The 18,732-nt window shown below is 40.3% G+C and overlaps 1 long non-coding RNA gene across 1 annotated transcript; it reads left to right on the top strand.

Moving 5' to 3' along the window:
• Window positions 1-494: 494 nt before the first annotated feature.
• On the top strand, window positions 495-15,539 carry LOC140705739 (uncharacterized). Its single transcript, XR_012085224.2, has 2 exons — window positions 495-555; window positions 882-15,539. It is a non-coding gene; the product is annotated as an uncharacterized LOC140705739 (long non-coding RNA).
• Window positions 15,540-18,732: the final 3,193 nt, after the last annotated feature.

Raw genomic sequence — 18,732 nt, 5'->3', positions numbered from 1 at the left:
GGCTGTTGACCCTGAGAGAGGCCCCCAAAGAAAAAACAAGTAATTGGGCCGTCTTGGTGGTTGCTCCTCAGCTGTGCAATCAGCCACCATCTGCTATTTGCCTGTTCCCTTCATTGGGTACTCCAAAGAAACTACTGAAGACCTGATTCTTTCAGCAGGCATTTCAAAATATGCTACCCACAGAGCCCATCTAATCTGTTGCTACAGGCAAAATATTATTAGATTGCCACCAATTTAAATGCTGTAGTTGTTATTTAGAACATAGTAGAAGACTGCCTAGAGTGGTCTTAATTGACTAGATAGGCGGGATATAAATAAATAATAATAATAATAATTTTGATTGTGTGATTGTTCCTGTAGTGTATTTTATATACATAGTATATAACTGTGCTTATTATTATTATTATTGACTATTAATTGTTGTTTTATACTATGTTGTAAACTGCCTAGAGTGGCCTTAGGCCAGATGGGAATGAATGAATGAATGAATGAATGAATGAATGAATGAATGAATGAATGAATTTCCTACTGGAAAAGAATTGATCAGATCATATTGTGAGTACAGCAATACTAATGTCAGGTCCTGGCAATCAGTATGAAGGGAAGGAAAGAGAAAGGACAGCAAAGACAGCATTGCCTTTCTAAAGAAGGAATCAAAGATCACTGGGGCCATTGCCCTTTTATTGCCCCTCACTCGCTCCTTTCCCAGTGGCTGCATTACAAAGCTGATTAGAGCTTTCTTTTGGTGGCCACTAAAGAGTGGGAAAATAAACCTAAATTAAATTGGAGCAACCCACAGTACAGACAGCCGCTAGTGCTCTTCTGTTCTGCCTGCACCATTCAATCTACTGTATGATGCTGTTTGTGTTTCCCATTCACAGGTATATGGTCTTCACGGAGAGCCAGAAACACACAAAATCCATCATGGACCAAGACCAAGATCAAATCAGAATGTTTCCAAAAGGGCAGAGGCAAGCCCATGCATACTCCTAGCACTCTCCCCCCGCCCTCACCAGTAATCATGCTTTGTGATAGAACACTGCCACTGTTTACTGATGCTGCACACCTGTACTTTAAGGATGTACATTTGCTGCAGAAAAACAATGTCCAGACAAGGTGAAATATTTCTGCACAATTGCAGCAAATACAGGGTGGTTCCAGAAGCCCCCTGTCACAGTTGAGCTTGCTAGGTGATCCTTGAAAAATTGCTGAAGATTGTTTTAGCATCATGAGGATTAAAAATGCTGAGATATGAACAAAATGCCATGCCAGTTACTATAAGAAAAGAAGGAAGAGCCAAATCAGAAGGAGACTGACAGCTGAATCTCCAATGAAAGCCAAAATCTCCCCTGGAAGCGCCGCTTCTTGAACTTTGGGGCCGCCTCAGATCAACCTTATCAGACTATATTTATTTCACATTTGCCTAAATAATCACTGTTCTGCATCCAGGTGTGGCAAGAGGAAGGTGGCACACCATTTATTAGACTAGCCATTTTCTACAATAGTTTGGTTTCTCTTTTAGGCAGCTATACTTCATTTCCTGTACACTTACTGAATGTGTATGAGAGAATATAGGATGAATCTCTCACTCTCCTCTGCAAGCCTCCCCCCCCCCCGAATTATTATTTTCAGAACTATTCCAGAATGGGTGGATCCCAAATATGCAACATTCTGATTTGAACTGGGCGCTGAGTGGTTACATTTGGGCAAGCCAGGCTACTGTCTGGGGACACTAAGGTGATATCTTCCGTTTTCCCAACACACATTTTTCCTGAGCCCAGCTCCCAGATGGAATAGGGAAAAGCAAGAAAGCTTCTTTGCCTGAGCACTGACACTCCATCTGTTCTGTGGCTGAAGCACAAAAATACTTCATATTTTTTTGCTATTCTGATGGCAGAATTTATCTAAGTAAAAGCAGTTTTACTTCTGTGATCTAGCTTCTAAAATCTGTAAGTCATGTAGAGATGGGCATGAATCAGAAAAATAACGATTCATTTTGATTTGTGATTTGTCAAGACTGATTAATCATGAAATTACAAATTCACATTTCTTTCTGATGAATTGATTTGTCAATTCATCTTTGAATTTTAAAACCAATAAAATAGACCCCCAAGAACCTAGAGATGCCAGATTTGCAGAAAGGCATCCCCTGACTCTTCTCTAAAAGGCCTGCAATTTTTGTGAAGTTTGGACTTTGGATGTTTGAGTTGTACAACCACAAGGAGGGACCCCCAAGCAAAGTCCCCCCCCCCGGCACCTAGAGACACCAAAATTATAGATAAACATCTAATGACTCTTCTCTACAATATCTTTAAGTTGAGTGAAGATTGGGTTTCAGATATCCAAGTTATACACCCACAAAAAACAATTGCTGTGCAGAGGAAGAGGAAAGCTACTGTATGTGGAAGGAGACGGAGTTGCATGCCTTAGAGGGAACCTTGGTCAGGGGCATTGATTCATACAACTATGATTCAACAAATTAGCAATTTTTGAATAAAGTCAGTGATTCATTTTTAAATCTGTGCCCTTCTCTAATGCCATGCATTAGAATATCACAAAAGCAATACTGAAAAACACTCCTGCACTCACACAAAATGGCAACATTAAATCAGTGTCAACATACATTTTAACTTTCTGCACACCATTTTTTCACAATGAGCCTTATTCCGTTCTTGAAGATCATTAAATACTGTGAAAGAAGCTTCACATGCTTCCATAGTTACAGAGTCACAGCAGTAAAAACTCTACACCAAGGACCTAATATAGAGCCCCTTAATTAATCTGATTAATTCACAAGCATACTAGGACCAAATAATGTAGCGATACTTAATGATGTTAATTTTGTTCTAAAGAATTCACTGGTCATGCCCCAACCGTAATAGAGAATTTAATCTAGACATTCTGGAATTCTGAGAAGCCCTAGTCAGGGGTCCCAAAACTATCTGAGGAGGTAACACTGCCAGCATGTACATGTGCTTCATACAGTATCTGCACAGCTTATATATTTGCATTAGACACATAAGTCCTATTCAATCATTACCTTCTGGCTTGTTATTAACACACTTAAAGAAAAGTAACTAGCCTCTCCTTCTGGTGTCACTTTCTCTATGTGGAGAGCAATGTGTCTAAAGAGGAGAAATACCTGCTCACTTGTTGACTTTGAATGCAAACAAGAACCCAGATTTTCTAGGATGCTTATTTACACATGTAGCCAAGACTCGAACAGGAGTTTCTCCTCTTCAGAAAGACTGCCTTTGACATGGAGAAAGTAACAGCAGAGAGAGGGAGGCTTTTTTACTGCCTACTGTTATTATGACAACCTGGTAGATAAAGACTGAATTGGGCTGTGGTTGAGTTCACAAGGATTCAAACCCTGACTTCTATGAAATAAGCACTCAAAGCCCTCCATCTTCACAGGTGGATCTATCAGTTTCAAGTTCAACCACATTCAAACTATTTGAATCCCTTGATCTTTTCCATGCATTGATGAAGAAGACTTAGAATTCTCACCAATCTTTATTTTTACCCCACCTTTCTCCATAAAAGGACAGAAGGGCTTACACCATTAAAAGATAATATTAAAGCTAACCACTGTGAGTATACAAATACTAAAAAGGATCAAATGACTACAATACCAAAAAACATAAGCAACACCAAAACACATTCAAAGCATTAAGGCACAGCAATCCATTTAAAAACCTCACTCAGGCAGCCAGTCACTAAAGAAAAGCCTGCTTGAAGAGAAAGGTTTTCACCTGCTTGTGGAAGGACAGTAAAATTGGGGTGCCTGGCCTCCTGTAGGAGGGAGTTCCAAAGTTTGGGGGCAGCGACAGAAAAGACCCTGTCCCATGTACCCACCAAATACACTTGTGAAGGGAGTGAGATTGAGAGAAAGACCTCTTCTGAGGAGCTTAACACTTGAGTGGGCTCATAAAGGGAGATGTAGTCCTTCACATACCTTGAACCCAAGCCATTTCAGGCTTTATAGGTTAGAACCAACACCTTGAATTCAGCTTGGAAATGGATTGGTAGCCAGTGAAGCTGCTGTAAGGGCATGGGGTTTATGTGGAAGATGCACAGAATGTTCCCACTATCATTTTTAAGGTTGTATATTAACTGCTGTGGACATAGAAGGTTTCGCTCGCAGGAGGGGTGCGCGACACCCTCGAACTGCGCAGCGGCTTTTGCTCGCTTGGCCCCGGAAGAAGTAAGCCAGCGGGCCATGTGACAGGAGTGAGGGCTGGGACTTCATATAAAGCAGCCCCAGACCTCTATTTGGCCTCTTTCGCTTTTGGCACGGAAGGAGAGAGACTGAGTTGGCTGGCTGATTGCAAGGCTTGGACGACAGTTTGAGGGGGGCAGCCTTGAGCTCCCTCCCTGTTCCTTATTAATTGGTTCAGTGGAGGAGTAGGGGGACCTGATAGAACTTAAATTTGATTGGGACCAGAACGCATTAGGGGATGAAGGTTTTCAGTTTCCAGGGCAATATTATATGGATAGGGCCCTATCCGTATATATAAAATTACAAGGGTTTAAAATATGAGATCTGGAACATGTTACTTCAGGATAGGGGCTGCCTCAACTGCGGCAGCCATGATGGGTAACATAGAACAAATTGAGCAGTTAGGACATTAGTCGTCTGGCTACTACCACAAATATATCAGACCACTACCTAACGTATAGGCAGAGGCAGTTTATATCATTTCAGGTGGCGAGACTCTGGAGTGACGAAGACACATCACGATATTTGGCACAGTTTCGTCTATTGGGTGGCACGTTGTGCTGCAGCTTCCCCATTGGGAAATGATTTGGGGGCTTGGTGCCCTTGCAATTATGTCTTGGAATGGCATGCATGGCATGCATTGGTTACAGCTTGGAGGGATGACATCTTTGGAAAATACGCCTCTGGGCATTTTGGTGGTTCATTTGGTTGGCAATGGTTGGTCCAGAGTGCCAGAAAAGGCACTGATTTCTTGATATATTGGAGACTGATGGAGTTCACCTGTCTGATGCAGGTTTGGACATTTTTCTGGAAGATATAAAGGGGGCCTGCTTTCTGAGCTTGGTCAACTCGGTGGGAACATGGGACATAGCCAAGGCTAGTCATGCTGTGGCGGATAGTGCGGGAAAAATTGGTTGTCTCAGTGTGTCCCTTTGATAATTATACTAAGCCAACAGAGCATCGGACCTTCCAGCTCTGTGGATCATGTGATTACAGGGTCGGAGGCGGCAAGATGCACTGGGCCACTTTCAGACCGACAGTCATCAAATATAGATGGCTCGAGGTCTGGGGTGTTTAATGGAGGCCTGCCTGGTTTTTCCTGTCATCAAGACAGCTGCAACCTGGGGCCTGGGACTCATCCATTGACTTATAAGGATTTGTTGGAAGCCATTCAGTTATTTCTCTGCACTACCACAGGCCCCCTCAATTTTAGAATTGGTTGTTTGGTATAATTAGAATTTGGTTTAATAAAGTGTGGCCTGTATTCAATCCAAAGTTATTGTCTTGTGTCTTCATTTTGGGACCTGGGGGAGCAAGGTTTCGCTTGCAGGAGGGGCGTGTGATGCTCTCGAACTGTGCAGCAGCTTTTGCTTGCCCGGCCCCAGAAGAAGCAAGCCAGTGGGCCACGTGACAGGGGTGAGGGCTGGGGCTTCATATAAAGAAGCCCCAGCCCTCTATTTGGCCTCTTGCGCTTTTGGCACCCACCCGCACGCCCTCTTTCTAGTGTGTTTTTGGGGTCGCCTTTTTAAGGAGCTGGATAGGAATTTTTGACCTCTACCCTGATTGGCTTTTGGATGGGGGGATTTTTCGCCTATCCCACACTGGAGAAGGGTTCTTGGCATTCGATGGTCGTTATCCTCGGTCACACTGGCGGGTAGTGCAGGAAAAACTGGTTGTCTAAGTGTGTCCCTTTGATAATTATGCTAAGCCAACAGCGCATTGGACCTTCTGGCTCTGCGGATCGTGCGATTACAGGGTCGGAGGCGGCATGATGCGCTGGGCCACTTTCAGACTGTCATTAAATATAGATGGCTCGAGGTCTGGGGTGTTTAATAGAGGCCTGCCTGGTTTCTCCTGTCATCAAGACAGCTGGAACCTGGGGCCTGGAAATCACCCATTGACTTATAAGGATTTATTGGATGCCATGCAGTTATTTCTCTGCACTACCGCAAGCCCCCTCAATTTTGGAATTGGTTGTTTGGTATAATCAGAATTTGGTTTAATAAAGTGTGGCCCGTATTCAATCCAAAGTTATTGTCTTGCGTCTTCATTTCGGGACCTGGGGGAGCAAAGGGCAAAAGTTTGCTTAGGAACTGGTTCATCTTCATCTCTGACCCAGAAGGACTGGATTGCATGCAACTGAAAGCAGAGCTTTGATTTTCTCCATCTGTAAAAACATTTTAATTAGTGCATCCCACTGAGAATTGGCAATGAATTTTGCTTTAACTTACTAAGGCAGTCAACGAAGAACTCTTTTAGGGATGCTTTGATACTAGAAGGACATACTTGGAATGTTTGTAAAGTTGCTTAAAACTACTTTTTTAAAAAAAGCTAGGTTCTGAAAATGTACAGTCAAGGTCACAGGAGTTGTTTTCTGCTTGCTTTATGATGACCTTGCCTGCTCCAAGATGCTAGGTCTGGAAGTATTCCACCACTTTACTATAAAAGCTCTAATGAATGCATATCCAAACATATTTTAGAACAGAGCTTTAGTTATCTGGTCATGTACTATCAGGGACAGGTTATTGTTTTTTTACCTTGACTTCTGTTTCATTGGCTTTGCCTCCTGTTAACTCAGGTACCTAGGATGAGTTATCCACTATAGGACATGAACAGATTTTTATTGAAATATATCCCATATAAACAGCTTTGAGATTTTTTAAAAAATATTGTCACCATTTCACTGTTGTGTAAATTAATGCTCCTACACCATTTGCTATAACATGGTAGAAAGGCATTATATTATTAGTAGTGCTTTAAGACTGGGTTCTGAAAATATAGACACCTTCTGTAAGCACAGCCGTTGGCTTTTCCGGAAAATGTCCCCACAACTGGTTTACAATGAATGAGGTGCTGAATGCCAATAAAGGTTTCAGAACAGAACAGAACATGAATGTGGGGTCCCATGTGCAGCATGCAGTGATAGGTTCAATTATCACTTTACTGTCCTCTACTGATATTTCTTCATAGTAACTCAAAGCCAAAACTACCCCAGACAGTCCCAATTTGTCTCACACCTGATTCTTTTTAACCTCAAATTCTTCTATCTGAAAGACAGAGAAATGCACAAATTTGTTAAATACTGCCTAAACAAGGTGAAACAAGATTTCCCCCCATATACATCAGCCAAGTTCTATAGACACACCTTTTCCCTGCACAGAGAGGACCACGTTGTCGCCTGAGATTGAAAATGTTATTTTTTGGACTACAAATTCTAGAATCCTCCTACCTTGGTTGTTTCACCAAGCAAAGGCACAAGCTACGTGTCATCCAGCTGCCACCACTTGATTACATCAACTTTATTCAAAGCAAAGCGCAAAGCGTGCTGCTTATATACCACCCCATAGTGCTTCAAGCACTCTCTGGGCAGTTTAAAAATTAATTATGCAGGCTACACATTCACTATTAATAACAGAGGTCCGAGCAACGTATCATTTAGGAAACAAGTAGAAATTGTTTATTATTACAAATGATAAAAGTCCACTCAGTGTCGTTAACTCTCAATTAAACAACCTTCTTTCTCCACTCTCAACCGCCACTTCTCTTTCTCCCCCTCCCTCCTTTTCTTCACCCCACTTAACTCCACCCCTCACCAACTCCTGTTGGTGCATGCAAATCTCAACATAAATATTAATGAGCAAGGTGAATGCTACGCTGCCCAAACAAGGTGAAACAAGATTCTCCCCCATATACGTCAACCAAGTTCTATAGACGCACCTTTTCCCTGCATGGAGAGGACCACGTTGTCACCTGAGATTGAAAATGTTACTTTTTGGACTACAATTTCTAGAATCCTCCTACTCAGCTATTCTGGGAGCAGTACTCCAAACTGGTAAGATATCCAGGCTGCATTTATCTTTTCCTTGCACATCACTGTTCAAGATGAGGAGTCTTTTCTGACCTACAACTTGCAAATTAGCTTGCTTTGTTTTGTGATTGGGTCACCTGATAGGTATTTGGAACACAAGGTGATCAGGGTTTGTTTTTGTTTTTTGTCCGTTCTGCACTGATGGCTTGTAGGAGATATATAAACAGCTTGGACCAAAATAAGTCACAAGTGGTGAGTATTGTGGACGGCACAGAGTTGTAGTAGTGAGCATCCATGGGCACCTTTAGATAAAAAGTGGTTCAACAGCTGGACAACTCAGATCACAGGATTCAAGGCTGACCAGGAGAGCACCCTTTAAGCCCAACACAGTTCACAAGGTGCATGAAATTGTTGGGTTTGGGAAAAGAAAAGAAAAGAAAAGAAAAAGCATGAGAAGGTTTCCCTGAAGTCCTTTATTCACTGTCAGGGCTATAAACACACAGCAGAATACCAGGTCTGGAGGGGGCAGGGGCTTCCTTAGAATGACAGGGATTGTGATCAGGAGAGGCCTCTGACCTCACACTAGCATCTTCACTGTAGAAGGCCTTACTGCAGGATGGATAATTTAAAATGGTAAAATAAAGCTGTAGCCCTAATTAACCCCATTGCTTGTGTGTTGTCTCATTCTGGGTGGAAGGTAAAGTGTTTTCTTATTCTAATGACCTACTACTATTTGATTTGACACTTAGGAAAAATGTGTGGCAACACTAATTCAGTACTAATTTGGGCTGCGCTTGTTTCAGTCAGGAGACCAATTCAGTGCTTTCAAATACAGCCTGATTCAGTCTGGAGAGATTTGTACCTCATTCGATTCAATTTCTGCTCCACATCTGAATCAATTTGTAAGCTTCCCGTTGACTTCCATTGGAAAACCAAAACAACTGTATTACTTTTCTGGTTCTGCATTGACATAACTGAAACTGAGAGAGATAACAGACCACAAAAAGGAAAATAACTTGCCACATTTCAGACAGATAGTTTTAGGGCTTTGCCTGCTAGTCCTGTTTACTTCTTTGGTCTTTTATTTGTTTACTTTCTTTGAAGAGAGAAGCAATTTGTGTCTGGTCAAATTCATTTTGTATTTGAGATGCAAATCAGTTTCTAAATTCCCTCCACTCTGCTTTGGAACCAAACTTGGCTCTTCTGCTTTGACCAAACCTCATACAAATTGATCAGATTACAGTCAGAATTCAGGATTCCTCTGAATCTGATACAGAAGCTTAGCACTAATGGAAATGAATAGAAGCAGATTCAAAACCAATGTTTGAGTTCTCAAAGACCTGGCCTTATATGACCAATCTGTCAATACTGGATTCCCTCACATTTTAAAAAAACTAATTTTTATTCTGAATGATGAAATTTGTAAATTTGCTTACATTCCTACCAAAATTTTTATCAGGGCATTGGCCATGCTGGCTTGGGAATTATGGCAACTGAGATTTTTTTTTAAAAAGTAACTTTTCCAAGCTTTGTTCTGGACATGTTCTCATTTAGTGGCCAAGTTCTGTTGAAATATTAACCTTGTACATTGTAGATCTTTAAGAATGTCTGTGAAAATAATAAGAAATGTTGTGGCACTTTACAAGCTAACACTTTTATGATAACATCAGTTTTGGGAAAGTGGATTTTTTTCCCCCACAGAAGATGTTTGCCCACAGAAGATTAAAGCATATGATGTTCCCCAGACTCTTTGCAGTGTTCACTGCAACTACCATGGCTACCCTTCTAGAAAACCTGCCTGGGTGAAGCCAACTGGCTTCTGTGACTTTTAAAGTTGCAATTTGTCAGTTTGTGTGACTTTTTACTTAGTTTTAAAGCCTGGAATGGCTTATGACCCCATTATTTATTGGAGTATATTTCCTTAAGAACATCAGTCCTTATTAACCAGGCTTGAATTCTTGAGGTTGCCATGACAAGGAGCAAAGAAGACTGTCACAAGAAATGATGCCTTTTCAGTCATGGCCCCATCCCATTGGAATAGGCTCCCGATAGAAGTCCATCAGGTTCCCTCTCTATCACCCTTTAAGAGAGTGCTGAAGATGGACCTCTTTCAAGAAGCGTTCAGTGATATTCTCTCATAGGCCTGTAGCTTTTTTGTTTCTGCCATTTTTGGGGATTTTTAATTGTTAGTATATGTCTTATTTATTGGTATGTAATGTGAGTGGGGGTGGATGGGTTTTGGTTTGTTCTTATTGTTTGTTGTGTTCTATTCTGTTTGTTCACCATTTAGAGTAGTGCCCAGTTCTTTTGTGAAATAAATAAATATGAAATAAATTCTTAATATCCTTGTAAGGTAAAGGTAAAGGTTCCCCTTGACATTTAGCCAGTTGTGTCTGACTCTAAGGGGTGGTGCTCATCCCTGTTTCCAAGCCGTAGAGCCAGCATTTGTCTGAAGACAGTTTCCGTTGTCATGTGGCCAGCGTGACTTAGACCCGGAACGCTGTTTACCTTCCCACCAAGGTGGACCCTATTTATCTAATCGCATTTGCATGCTTTTGAACAGCTAGGTTGGCGAGGAGCTGGGATAAAGCGAGGGGAGCTCACTCCGTCGCATGGATTCGATCTTACGACTGCTGATCTTCTGACCCTGCAGCACACAAAGGCTTCTGCGGTTTAGCCCGCAGCACCACCACGTCCCTTGCAGCAGCAGCATGTCCCTTGCAGCGCCACCACATCCTTGTAGCTCCATGGAAATCGTGGTTCAGATATTCATCTCTCCAGAATGTTTCCCAGTAAAGCATACTGCAAGGACTTCATTTAACCTTTCTACAATTGCTATATACTCCTTTGATACTCATTTTTATATGTTTGCCATCTGTGGCAGACTTTTTGCTTCTGATGAAGAGTGGATACAGTGGTCATGTGGATATGGAGGAAATGTGTGTATGCATGGGGTAGAAAGAGGATGCTATCCTTTCACCACCACATTCATTCAATACATATGAAGGCACAACATCTAAAAGATCTGTGGCATGAAAGAGATCTGGAAGATCTCTTATATACTTAGGGCATATCTTTTGCACTACCTTAAAGATATCTGATTTGCCTGAGGCCACAACGTCTGCACCATTTAAAAGATCTATGCTATGTGTGGGACACATCTTTTGTACCACTTAGAAGAACTGTAAGTGTTCATCTGGGCATATCTATGGCCTTCAGAAGCTCATGAGGAATCACATCCAGGCCATCTGTATGTCTGACTGCACAACTAATTGATCAGCTGATTGCACAACTAGTTGCATACCTGTGCCTATAGAACTGCTTCTTGGCTATGACTTCTGCCTTGTTGAAAAATTTTCAATAGTTCACACAATTTCAAGTTATAGAGGTGTAGCTACACAACATGATTTTGGGCTACAGTATTGTTTATTTTCACTATTTTCATAAACACCTACCACTTTTCACCATTTTCTCATACCAATTAATTCTAAATTGGTTTTAATGTCTGCGTTGTTCTGGCTTAACAGGTTTCACCACCAACCTCAGTTAGCAACAGTTTTGAATGTGATTCAGTCCTTTCAATGAAGATGAGATTGGCTTGCATTCAGTATTCATGGAGACACTTGTCAGTTTCAGAGCATGGAGAAGTTACTAGTTAGTTCATGATTCCCCAGTGTGGCCACTATGATGCCTGGGGAAATACAGATGCTCTGGTCCAAAAACAGAACTTTTCCAAGGTTCAGCTTTTTCACTGTATGAGCCATGAATAGTTTACCAGAATCCAAGTTCCATGTCTTTGATACTCTTCCTCAATGTGTACAGCCAAAGCAGGCAACGAAAACAAGATACAGTCATAAATATAGTCATAATCCATGGCTGCTGAGCTTTATGTATGTATGTATGTATGTATGTATGTATGTATGTATGTATGTATGTATGTATGTATGTATGAATGAATGAATGAATGAATGAATGAATGAATGAATGAATGAATGAATGAATGAATCTAGGAGCTGGCTGGACAGCTCATTGGATTTGGTATCTGTCTATGGAGTCAAAGGTGAGGAGTTCCATTCTCCACTATGCATCTTGGGAGAAAAGCCAGTCTGTGTAGCCTTAGTCATAGTCCCAGAACACCCCCAGAAAAAGGAAATGGAAAACCCTGAAAAGGGCAGCTATAAGTCAGAGTTGACTTGACAGCACATGATTATTGTTTGTTGGTTTGCTGGTAGGTAGGTAAGCAGGCAGGCAGGCAGGCAGGCACACATTTATAGCCCTCCCATATCACAGGATATTATGTAGGGCAGGTTGCAAACCTGTATAAAACATCTTTAAAACATGATATTTGAAAAAAAAATAGAATTAAACACAAAATTAAAATGTTCAAACATTTAAAACATCAAAAGCATTCAGCTTCCTTAATCTACGAACGTGCCATTTTATAGAGGAAATGTGTGCCAGTGGCCTCTGCAGCTTCCAGTTCTTCCTCTGATACATGTCTCTGAGCAGACCTACATAGGTTAATTCGGTGCCACTTAGGATGCCAGCCACACACGGAGTGTTTTCTTGAATCCACCTTGTCAGATAAGCTAATGCTGTCACCTTCAAACAACCAAACCACCATGCAACATCTATTGCTTTATTTCTCGTACTGGATAACTACAAGGCATAAATGACAGCAACAGTTCACCAACATACACTTCTACCTAACGATAGTTGCTTCCAGGAAAACAACTAAGTCATTGTCTGTGTATAATTAAAAGACATGATAGCACATTTATTGATATGGTAGGGAGAACCATCCCTTTTCTAGTGATGGATTGCTTAATGTTATATTGCAACTCCCCTTGGCACAGGCAGGCAAGATTTATGTAGACGTGTGACTATCTTGTGCAACTCCTTCTGTGTGACAGGGTAAAGGATGACTTCTTCCATATCTGGCTCAGTTTCTTGTATTTGATGGATTGAACCTTTCCAGTGGAAGCTATATCTAGTTTTATCCTTCTCAAGGTAAAGAATTCAGAACTTTTTCGCCCTTGATGAGGCCAGTTTTCATCTGGTGAAAGGTTTGCCTTTCAAACAGTGCCACAAAGACAGAAGAGCCCTGACAGAAAACCTGTATGATATGTTAGGCTTGATCTAGTTAAGAGGAGAGACAATCTGAAAGGACTGGAAAGTAGCCAGCTAAACAGCTGCTAAGTTGACTCGCACCACCTGGTCTGAAGCAATGGGGACAATTTAGAAGATTCATGGGTTTATGAATAAAGAAGAAATACTTAAATTATAGGTGTACAAACATTTCAGCCCCAAGAGTCACATCTGGTGTCAGCTAGGAAGCCACTAGCTGACACTCACACAAATGCCCACACATGTTTTAGTTAAATTAAAATAAAACCTAAGTTAATACATTAAAGTTATTTTAAATCACATGCTTCCAGATTTCCCAACTTTATTTTATTTAAATTAATTGAAGCAATTTTCAGTGATGATTTAAACGTATGTCAATGGAATGACTTTATTCCCATTTACATGTTGTAGATTCATTTAAACATTCATTTAATTTCTTCTTATAACTTTCATTTACTCCAACTATCCCATGTCATTACCAACTCATGCCATAGGTTCTTGTCTCTTTTCCCTTTAACACAGACCAGAGCACTGAGGGGGTCACAGACACCTCGTGCTGCCAGTGCAAGATCAAATCTTAGGTCTCCACCAGCCATGGAAAAATTTCAAGTTTTTGTCTGGATTGTTCCTTCTCACCAGTAATGGCTTAACAGATGACTTCTTCCAAAGCATCAAGAAGTGGACTACAATTCATGGATGCTTCACTATAGCAAAACTAGTTAATCTTTAAGGAACCACAAAGTTCCTCATTATTTTTTTCAGCAACCCATAAACACAGTTACCATTCTGTAAATGTTCAGTTACTTATATGTGTAAAGAGGAGCGGCTTCAGTAAAAATGCAGGAGGAATATTATATAGTACAAAATCTGACTTATATGTCTCATGCGTCTGCACTCGCATTTTATTTAAATTTTTAAAAAGTGGTAAATTCAGGTCATGTTGAAGCCCAGAAAATTATAATTTCACTACATATTGTAAGTATAACTACTTGTGGTGATCTCAGAACTGTAGCGGTAACAAATTACTTTTTAAAAGTAGCTTTAAGAGCTCTGGAACAGAAGAGTATATGTTTGTATCTACTTATGTGTATATACCTGTTTCACATATCATTTAAATGAGCCAACCTTTTTCTCACTGCTGAACAAATTTTCCAAAGCAAAAGAGAGTGGGTATGTGTCTGCATACATAATATTTAAATACTATGAGAATTGTTGACTTGCAATTTTGACATGTTTATGTGTCTAGGGTATATTTTATGTTTGCCAGAATCTGAGTTATATTTTGAAGCTGATTGGAAAAAATATATTTAACAGTCAGGATATAAATAAATTGAAACTCTTCTATATATAATGTCATGGGATATGGCTTTATATACAGAGGTTAAGGGACAGCCACCCACTCTTATGCTTCAGGCTGTCTGTTTACTTCTGTGTCTCACTATAATATAGTCAAAACAAATACTTTGAAAATGCATGCTCATCTCCACTGTTTTCTTCCTGAATATATCTTAGAAACAGGATTTTGAGACTTGCTTTGTATCTTGACCCTTCCCTCTACCATCTTATTCCCTCTCCTCTTATACAATCCATCTGAGAAGACCTTTGAGGAAGGGGGCATGAGTTGAAAGTAATTAATAATTCAAAATAATTACTTCTCATTATACTCCAAGGGCTCCACAAAGTAGTTACCATTATAGTTACAATTTTAAAGCAACTATTTACTTTTCTCGTGTCTCCAAAGCAATTAAATGATTGTTTTTAGTAAATTTTAAAATCTGGATTCAATAAGCTGATAGGATATTATAGCAGGCCTATTCTTCGGCCACTTGCCTCCTCAACACCTCAACAGAGTATGGGGCAGTAGCATGCAGGCACAAACATAAACCAGCCTGTGAACTATGTAATATTCTTCTTCCACTACTCTCACTATAAAAATAACTCAAAAGTTAGAGTTCTACCACAACAAATGGGAACATTATCCTTTTTCAGTAATTACCAAATAAGAACCTATTCATGAAAATCCATAGGGCTTTAGCTTCAGTAATTCCATTTCCTTGGCCTCCTGTAGATTGTAGATTGTATGAGCTCAGATTTGGTTGGTGCCATAGATAAAACCTGTAGGTGAGGGTAAGGACAAAGAATATCAGTGAGGGAAGAGAGAACTTGAGGAATCATCATCTTATTGCAAGTAGGTGACTGCCATTTACTTTCCACATATTTTTTTTCCTGTCTGAGACATGGTGAGAAAAGTGTCAAGGTACCTACTTCCTTCTCCATGTTGTTGTGCTGTAATTTCTCCTATGTATTTATTTACAAGATTTTTTAGCCGCACCATTACCAGTGGTCTCTGAGCAGCATACAACAATATTAAAAATTTAAAAACATTGAAAACCTTTTAAAAAGGCAATATTATAATAATATCCTATATTAAAAACAATCCTATACACTTTTGTACTTATACCCAGAGCCTAGATTGTAAGATAAACAGATAGCTCCTTAAAAACAAAGAACCCCCCCCAAAAAAAAACCCCTGCAACATGACTTGCGTTAAGACATCTTTGTGTTACTTTACATCAGGGGTGGGCAATTAATTTCTATAGGGAGGCCACACTGATCAACTTTAGACAAAAAGCTATAAATGGTTTTGATGTTCAAAACTGTCAACGGGCCGGACAGGAGCGGCTCGTGGGCTGTATGTGGCCCTCAGGCCGCAGTTTGCTCAGGTCTGCTTTACATTATGATAGTGTGTGTATCATAGCTTTAAGCAGTGACAAGAAATGACACAAGGGAATCTAATATTCCCAACATGCCTTTTAAGGAGACTGAGATATTAAAGTCCTTACCTAACAAATCATGTGTATGCTACAAAGACCTCATTCACTTTTGAAAAGTTGCCCTCCAGCTTAAAATTAAGATATTGCTAACACTCAGTGCCACCAATCAGAGGTAATAAGCTTTAAGTGATGTCTTTATTTACTTAAAGTATTTATGAATCACATTTCTACTAACAGACATCCCAAATATAATGTAAAATACAATGTAAGTATGATACAAACAATAAGGGCACAACAGGAACAGATGCGCCTTAAAAACAAATTTAATATTTTTAAGAGAAATTTTAAAACCAATGTGCCCAAAAGAATATTCTGGTTTTAATTGCCTCTTGGAAGCTCAATAAATATGGGGCTACTCTTACTGAGTGGGTATATCGTATCAGTGTATTCCTTAAATATTTCTACCTCCATTTTCTCCATTTGGGACTAATCCTCCATATAAAATGATGGATCATGAACAGCTGAAGAACGCAGATATTGATTATGGCAACAAGAGTTCTGCACATTCACTTTGCTTGGATCCAGTTTATGCCAGAATAACGACGCAAATTGGGTTTTGCTCATTTTATGATACTCTAGATCAGTGGTCCCCAACCTTGGGCCTCCAGAAGCCTTCACCACCACCTCTGCTGGCCAGGATTTCTGGGAGTTGAAGTCCAAGGACATCTGGAGGCCCAACGTTGGGGACCACTGCTCTAGATCATAGGACTCCAAACTATAGCCTGCCTTGCCATTTTATCTAGCCTGTTCCCTTCAGTCCATGCATGCGGGGGGGGCAGGCAGACGTCCATGCGGGCAGGGGTGCATGTGTGCCTGTGTGTCCGTGCGGGCAGGCGGGTGGGTGGGTGGAGGTGTGGGTGGCCACACATGTTCCTTTGGGCCTCAAAATGAGAAAATATATGATGTGGCCCTCAAGCTCAAAAGTTTGGAGACCCCTGCTCTAGACAGTGATTTGAAAGATTAATGTGAAGATTTTTATCAATGACACGAATTTCCCAGTTATACATGCAACCAAGGCAGACATCCATAAAATGGAAGTGATTATGGAAATATCTTGTGTACCAAGAAAAATGCACATAGTACTTGCTATAGCAGATGTATAGATACTGAGGTAGAGGATGAACTATACAAATGTCTTGAAGTCACTGACTTCATTCAGAAATATTATTTGACAATACTGTGTCTCATGAAATAATTTTGTTCCTATGGAGAGATCTTGTGCAACATGAAAACAAGTGTGTCATTATCTCATTATCTACTCATTGTTCATTTTTCACTTATATGTAATTCACTAGTGACTCATTCTTTTTCACTTCATTTTGGTTCTTTAAAAAACCCTAAAACATGAAAATGACAAAATTAGCTAATATTTGAAAATGCAACAACAATAACAAAAACATTCAAAATGCCCCAGAACAAGCATTTATGGACACAGTGAAACAAGAAAAAAGGACAAGAAAATTCTGAGGAAGTTTCTTGCTTGCATGGGAAAGAATAATACAATTATGAGTCATTGATTGAAATCCTGTTGCTTAACATATGAAAATTAGTAAATTTCAGTCTCTTCCAAACCAGAAAATAAAAAGTCTCCACCCTGATTCTCAGGAGGGGGCATGAGCATGCTGGCTTGGTGTGTGGTACATGCCCTCAAGAATTTCAGTAGGGTCTTTTTATTTGCCAATTAAGAACTTAATTTTCTTACTCTAAGCAACAGGGTTTCAGCCATTGTATCCAGTTGCCATTGTTATGTCCTAGTTACCTGAAAGAACAACAGGAGAAGTTGCAATGGAATACACAAAAAATAACACTGAACTGGTTAAAATGAGGAAGACAGAACAGGCTGGCCACCATCTGTTTATGTGGGTACAGAGTGGGTTTAGGGATTCACACACCTTTAAAACCAGCCTGTTTTAGTTCAACATTATTTATTTATTTATTTATGTAATTTATTTATTTATTTATGTAATTTATATGCCGCCCACACTACCCAAAGGTCTCTGGGCGGCTTACAGCATTTAAAATACAATAAAGATATGTACAATTAAAATACAATTAAAATATATATAAAATTGCCATCAGACCCACAGCTAATATTATTTCAGTTAAAAGCCTTCTGGAACAGGAAGGTTTTGACCTGGCGCCGAAATGTCATCAGTGTCGGCGCCAGACGAATCTCAGTCGGGAGGGCATTCCATAGTCTGGGGGCAGCTGCCGAAAAGGCCCTTTGTCTGCAAGCCGTCCCTCTTACCTCCTTGAGGGACGGCTCTTTCAAAAGGGCCCCCTGGCTAGATCTTAACTGCCGGGTAGGCTCATATGGAAGGAGGCGGTCCTTCAGGTATCCAGGGCCCAAGCATTACTACATTTCTCACCCCTACCTCTTCCTGGTGATTCTCAAAAGTCGATTAAACAAATAGATCATTTTCTTCCACTGACACATTTTCTTCTAGACATCATAATCACAGAATGTAATGGTGCACAAAAATACTACTAGAGTACATATAAGAACCACATTTCAGTTTCTTATCCTAAGTAATATTTTCACATATTTTCTGTCAGGGGAGACACCCCCCTATCTCTCACTATGGGACTTATAATGTCAACTGTTGATGTAAGCAATAAACAGGCATGAGGGTGTGCTATTTGTGGGTTTTGTTGTTCTTGTAGTGTTTAGTTAAAAACTTTTGGCTGCTCAGCAGAAGTGCAGGGATTTACAGAGCAGAATTAGCTTCAAGTCTCCTCAA

The sequence above is a fragment of the Pogona vitticeps genome, chromosome 3 (assembly GCF_051106095.1).
Source record: "Pogona vitticeps strain Pit_001003342236 chromosome 3, PviZW2.1, whole genome shotgun sequence".
Taxonomy (NCBI): Eukaryota; Metazoa; Chordata; class Lepidosauria; order Squamata; family Agamidae; genus Pogona; species Pogona vitticeps.
The sequence above is the reverse complement of the archived record's forward strand: the minus strand, read 5'-3'. Positions and strand labels throughout refer to the sequence as shown.